Raw genomic sequence first — 6,776 nt, 5'->3', positions numbered from 1 at the left:
CGTCCGGCCGATCCTATCTAGGATCGGGGACATGACACTATATGTCCACGCGGCTGCCCATTCAATAAAACATGATATTGAACTGATGAAACATTCAAGCTTATTATGAGCTGAGCTGAATTGAGCGAGCTAACTCATTTTGACACCCCTAATGTTAACATGTTTATCTAATTTCAACATCGATTCATCCCACTTACACTACAAGAAAACAGCTTGTTTCCTACTGACGATTTCGTCAAAAATCCGTCGGAATAAGTCATTTTCGACGAAAAAAATTCATCAGTTCTATTTCGTCGAAAAATAAAAATTCGTCGGAATTTCGTCGGTTTTTATGACTAATTTCTAACGAAATTTCGGTGGAAAATTTTCCAATGGTATTCGGACTGACAAATTTCCTACGAAATTCCGACGGAAATATAATCCGTTGGAAATTAAAAAAAAAAATAAAACAAATTTTATTTAAAATTTGTTTACTTAAATAAAAAATTTAAAAATCGTGTATAATAAATATTTTAATTATTTATATATAAATAAAATAAAATTCAAAATTAGAAAGCATTTTTGTAATATAATTATTTTTAATCATTTATAATAAATGTTTATATAAATTTTTTAAAACATAAAACGTTTTATAAATTGAAAATATTTTAGGACAAAGAGAAAACGTTTTAATAGATTTTTTTTTTAAAAAAATTTGTAATTGAAACCGTTTTCTAAAAATTGAAAAACATTTTATTAAATCTAACAAAAAACATAAAAGACTTTTATATATTGAAAAAGTTTTTAAAAAAGTGAAAAACATTTTGATAAAATTTAGAAACCAGAAAACGTTTTATAAATTATAACAAACTTAACATTTTTTTATGAAATCTTAAAATTAAAGTTGTATAAAAATCTTTAAAAGTTTAATAAAATCATAAAAACGTTATAAACAACAAAAATAATAAAAACTTGAAAAAATTATATATGTATATATATATTTTTAAATAAAACTTCAAAAATTATAAAAGCTCCAGAAAGGTTTTAAAATTTGAAAAACATTTTAATTAAAACATCAGTATTTTAAAATTTTAAATTTATAAAATTATATTCTAAAATTAATGTTGAGTTTTATTTATTTTCAACTAAAAACAATTATTTATAAAGAAATGTCCTTACAATAAATATATATATATATATATATACATATATATATTATAAATCTCATTCTAATTTCTGATGAGGGTGTCTGGGAGAATTTGGTAGAAAACAACAAGAACATGGTTGAAATAAAGCAATAGCATAAAATTTGTGAGTAAATTACATAAATATAAAGACCATCTATTAAAAGAATGATTTTGCATTGGTTTTTAATTAAATAGAAAGTGAAAAGATACACGCCTTCTACCAGTAGTGAAAAGTTCACTTCCTTTTCTCTTTTGTTTACAAAATACCTTTTGTATTACGCAATGAAAATTATGAAATTAACAATACGCGTTGGATGTCGAAAAAATGAAAGAAACAACGATAAAGAGGGGGCATAGTTGGTCGAGACAAATAAAAAAAAAAAGAAATTTGGCTCTATAACCATCAAACAAATTATAATTCATTATATGTCCAAATATCCTAATACACCAATACACCATGTATCTTTTATATAATAATACTACTATGCCTTCTTACAGAACCGGTAAAATCTGTAGACAAAAAAAAAACTAAATTAATAATACTTACCTAACACATCCGTGGCCTTTGGAGAATCACATACCTTGTACAACGTGAGTTGTTTCTTCTCCATTTTTGATTTGCTGTGTAACCACCAAAACCATTTCTGGAGTAGCTTTGCCTAGGAGATGGCTATCTGCAACGGCTCGCTTGGCTACTGACGGGAAGCTTTGCGCATCTGAAATCTATAGAGTCGCCGACAACGTAAACGGCACCGTCGCGAGGTTTGTCAACTCTTCCTTCAATCGCCTTAATATTTTCGGTTTACGAGGCGGTTACATGTACTATTCCCACGGATGTTGCCAATTACACATATCTTTCTCGTTGTTAATGTCTTTGAATTGATCGGAGAAGATGAACAGTTTTTGTAACATTGTGTTCTATTCTATTTTATGCGTATGAAATAGAAATGTAAAAGAATATGTATTATGAATGTTTTATTCATGTTATGTAATGTGAAATAGTCTGTTACTATTCTTATTTTTCATGTATCGTTCCATTTGATGATTAATAAAGAATGTGTTATTTTCTTCACCAATATGTACTATACTATGTATTTTGTTCCATTCTATTTGGGTTTAGGGTTTATACTTGGGTTTACGGTTTAGTATTTGGAAGTTAGAGGTTGAGGTTTGGGTTTAGTGATAGCAGTTTAGGGTTTAGTATTCAAAAGTTAGATATAGAATTAGCATTTATGAGTTGTGTGTTTGGTTAGAGCCTATACTATTCAAAAATTAGGTTTGGATTTAGTTTAATATTACACAATATTATATACTATTTTCAGATTTTGATAATTGGATTTTGGGATGATAATTATGGTTTATATTTGAGTTTAGTATTTTAAAGTTTGTTTTGGGTTTAGTATTTAAGAGTTGTAATATGTATTATGAATGTGCTATTCATGTTATGTAATGCAAAATAGTATATTACTATACTTTTTTATCATGTATTGTTCTATTTGACGATTAATAAAGAATGTATTATTTTATTCACCAGTTTGTACTATACTATATATTTTGTTATATTTTATTTGGGTTTATGGTTTATACTTGGATTTATGATTTAGTGATTAGGATTTAGTATGTAGAAAGTGGGGTTGAAGTTTGGGTTTAGTGACCCTATCATGTATTGTTCCATTTGATGATTAATAAAAAGTGTTTTATTTTGTTCACCAATATGTATTATACTTTGTATTTTGTTTTATTCTATTTGGGTTTAGGTTATATACTTGGGTTTAGGGTTTAGTTATTAGGATTTAGGGTTTAGTATTTGGAAGGTGCGGGTTAAGGTTTGGGTTTAGTGATAGCAGTTTAGGGTTTAGTATTCAAAAGTTGGGTCTGGGTTTAGCATTTAGGAGTTGTGTGCTGAGTTAGAGACTTAGAGTCCTATACTATTTCGGTGATATGAAATACATTACGTATTTGGGTGTAGGGTTTGTATTTAGATTTCAGATTTAGTGTTTAGGGTGTAGTATTTAGAGGCTTGGAGTAGGTGAGGTTGGGATAAAATTTATTATTTAGGGGTTGGGATAGAGTTGTTCTCTTATACTATTTTGTTATACTAAATAGAACACTTCTGTTTAGTAAATAATGAAATATACCATTTATTGCAAATGTGTTCTAATTTTATTCATGCTTTACTGTGCATGGTTAATTACACTATCATAAATTGCACTTTCATAAATTGCATGCTTTAGGGGTCTAGGTTTATAGTAAAGTTTAGTTGCACTATCATAAATTGCATACTATAATAAATAAGTATGTGGTAAATAAATGTTTGGTGTGGTTTCCACTACGTGATGGAATTATAATAAGTGTGTTTCATTTCTAGCCATAACTATAAATGATGATGTCATCCACACTCTTCTTTTTTCACCGGGTACCTGTCCAAAGAGATGGTATAACCGACTCAATCATGGACAAAATATTCCTACGTTAACAATGTCAAAAGCAATGCTATTGGCTTAATTTTTATTGCAAACTTGGTTATTTGGTAAATTCACACAATAAAAAATGGGGCAGTATTGTCGTTGTCGTAAGTCTAAGATTTAAGACATCTCACATCTAAATCAGTGTGTGGTCTTATTCCTAGTGAAAATTACTTCTCAACTTATATAATGCAACCACTACCAAATAAAAAGAAAGTTTTTTTTTTTTTTTTTATAAGAAGGGTTAATATTAGTGTAATACAATACTCATCAGTAACTTATAGATAACTTAATAATATTTTGAGTTTGGACCTATTGGGCCAATAAAAGTAATGTGTTACAGCCTTTATAGTTAGAAACTATATTTTATTTGAACAACAGTTAGAAACTATATAAAATTAGCATATCATTTTTTTTGTTTTTATCTCCTTTTAGACAAAAATAGAGATCTGAAAGAATCTCTTCTTTTATTAAGATGATTTTGGGGAAAAAGTTACTACTATTGTTTTTGGGCCTTATTTAACGTACTTCCAGTTTATAGTTTACACTATCTTTCTCTATCTTGTGTGATATGATCTATATTGTTAAGTTCTTAGCTTTGTTCATGGTTTCCTAGGACTTTTAATTCGGCCGCTGGCTTTAGCTTCTAGGAAATGTTCTTCTTCTTTTTTCTTTTTTTTCTCTGGAGGCGTTCTTTGCTCGTCGGATTTGGTTATCACCTTTTTGTGTAATGTTTAGTTTATCATCAATTGAAATTTAAATCGAGGAAAAAAGATTACACTAATTAATAATGTTACCTTATAATTTCATTTGTGACTTGTAAGTTGTAACTTACTGATATTAAAAAAAAGACCAACTAAATACGTATGTCCCATAACTCCCAACAACATATACACTATTTATACTATTAAAGGTCCCTTTAGTCTTTCAAGTTAATTATAAGAGAATGGCACTGTCTTTCCTTAAAAAAAAAATGAATTACGACCATTTATAACTCGACCAATCAGAAACAAGAGTAAGCTTGACCAATCAAAATATCAGCACCATTTCAGCCCAACAATTTTAGCCCATTTCGTGTGAAGTGTAAACCCAACTTATTAAGCCTATGAACCATTCGCCTATAACGTATGTAAGAAAATTTTACCGATGTACAAATTATATTGGAGTTCATTCAAATGCCCATGCCTTATTTAAAATTTTAATTTATGAAGTCGATAAAATAAATTATTTACATTGTATTATCACTTTAATAATCCCAAAAAATATGAATATCGATTTTCAACCAAAAGTGTTACAGTATATTCCGAATTTGACAAATTGTGGATTTCTATATAAAGTTCTATATAATTTGGTTTTATAATTGTATTGAACTTTTAAACAGCCACTAATTTAATTTCCCTTTAAAACTAAATCAATTCCAAGTATATTCTCTAACTCATTCCTTTTTTTTTGCGTATTTGCTTACAATAAATTTAAAACAGAATATATAGAAACAAGAATTTACGATTTAACTAAAATCACGTCCCTAATATAACTAAACTAAAATCGCGGTGCTCAATCACTAACAAGATTATACGATTGAAGTAAAATTAACGTGACGAACACAAAAAAAATATCTTAGGTTTGAAATTGGTAACCGAATTTGCCTAATAGTAATCATAAATGATATCGAAAATAAAGTTCACACAATCTGGTTAGATACGATTTAGAGTATCCCCCAAGTTTCTCCTATAACCTAAGCACCTCTCCCTTTAACATATATATATTATTATAAATAGGCAACGCCCTATTCCTATTCAAACCCACACCGTCAAACAAACTATGGCTTCAAACATGCAAATCCAAACGACGAAAGCTTCTACGAAAAAGTTACTGCCATTAAAGACTTGAGGCCCTCGAAAAATACATGGTTTATTCATGTGAAGGTTCTACACTCTTGAAAACAAAACATACAACTATCAAGGGAAACCATAAAATTCATCTTGGCTGATGAGAATGTAAGCGTTTGGTACTGTCTACTTACTACAACAGAATATATCAGACTAAAAGTCTAAGAACTTTCTATTTAAATAAATAGTTCTTTTTACAATTGTTTAAAGGAACTTATCTTTCACGGTTGTAGTACTATATATCCTTTCCTCTCTTGCAGCCGGAGCAGACAATGAATCCACCATTGTTCTTGCTCTTGGTTTCCATCTGAAATAAACAGAAAAATCAGCAGGATTCTTTATTTTATTTAAGATAACATTCCAAACATAAAACGAGTCTTCCTCAATCAAACATGGTATCTTCGATGGTACTGTCAAAAATTAATTTTCTAAACAATAACAAATAATCACAGAGTTACAAAGAATCATAGGAGAAGATTATACAATATAAACCAGGTTTCTTCAGATTTATGCAGAATCCCCGACGTATGATGATAGCATGGTAATCGTCTGTTCCCTTTCATAATATTTCAGATCTAAGAACAGATTCATCTGCATGTTACGATCTGCCAAAAATCTCATTACGACTATGTATTTCATATCTAACAAAAACAATTAACAGATGAGGAAACGATAGTAATACCTTTTGATTTCGAGTTTCTGAGTTGTTATTTACTCAGGAAATAGTCGACTATCTTTGATCTTCACCATGGGGAACGATTTGATCCTCGGTTAAGAATCTGTCCTTTTTTATCTCTCTTTCCTTTCTGTTCTTTTTTTTCAACACGTAAACGGTCTTTACGACCAAGTACTAAATTAGGCCAACAAAAAAAACGACCAAGTACTCGACTTGGGTGGGTCCAGTTTACGAAAACATTATTTGAGCCCAATACGCTGATTAATCTTTTTTCATACGGGCTCTTACGTCTGATAATTTCTAAAACTTAACATGTATAAACATATTTGAGCCCAATACAAAAACATAAATATTATTTTCTAAAAATAAACATGTTTAAACATATAAAATAATTATTAAATTTTCTTTTTCCAACTAACAATTAAATATATAAATAATTTACACATGTCTTTTAAAAACTTCAAATATAAATAAATCGAGTACAAAATTTTAAAACTTATATTATTAGAAATTATCATGTATTTATAAAACTCTGTGTTATTTTACAATAAACACACGATAAATATTTATAAAATCAAAT

At 28.7% G+C, this 6,776-nt stretch overlaps 1 long non-coding RNA gene across 1 annotated transcript; it reads right to left on the bottom strand.

Annotated features, from left to right (window-relative positions):
* Nucleotides 1-5,511: 5,511 nt before the first annotated feature.
* On the bottom strand, nucleotides 5,512-6,235 carry LOC106321360. Its single transcript, XR_001266049.1, has 3 exons — nucleotides 6,203-6,235; nucleotides 6,004-6,125; nucleotides 5,512-5,827 (listed from the first exon to the last, which is right to left on the bottom strand). It is a non-coding gene; the product is annotated as an uncharacterized LOC106321360 (long non-coding RNA).
* Between the last annotated feature and the right edge of the window lie 541 nt (nucleotides 6,236-6,776).

The sequence above is a fragment of the Brassica oleracea genome, unplaced genomic scaffold (genome assembly GCF_000695525.1).
Source record: "Brassica oleracea var. oleracea cultivar TO1000 unplaced genomic scaffold, BOL UnpScaffold01481, whole genome shotgun sequence".
Taxonomy (NCBI): Eukaryota; Viridiplantae; Streptophyta; class Magnoliopsida; order Brassicales; family Brassicaceae; genus Brassica; species Brassica oleracea.
The sequence above is the reverse complement of the archived record's forward strand: the minus strand, read 5'-3'. Positions and strand labels throughout refer to the sequence as shown.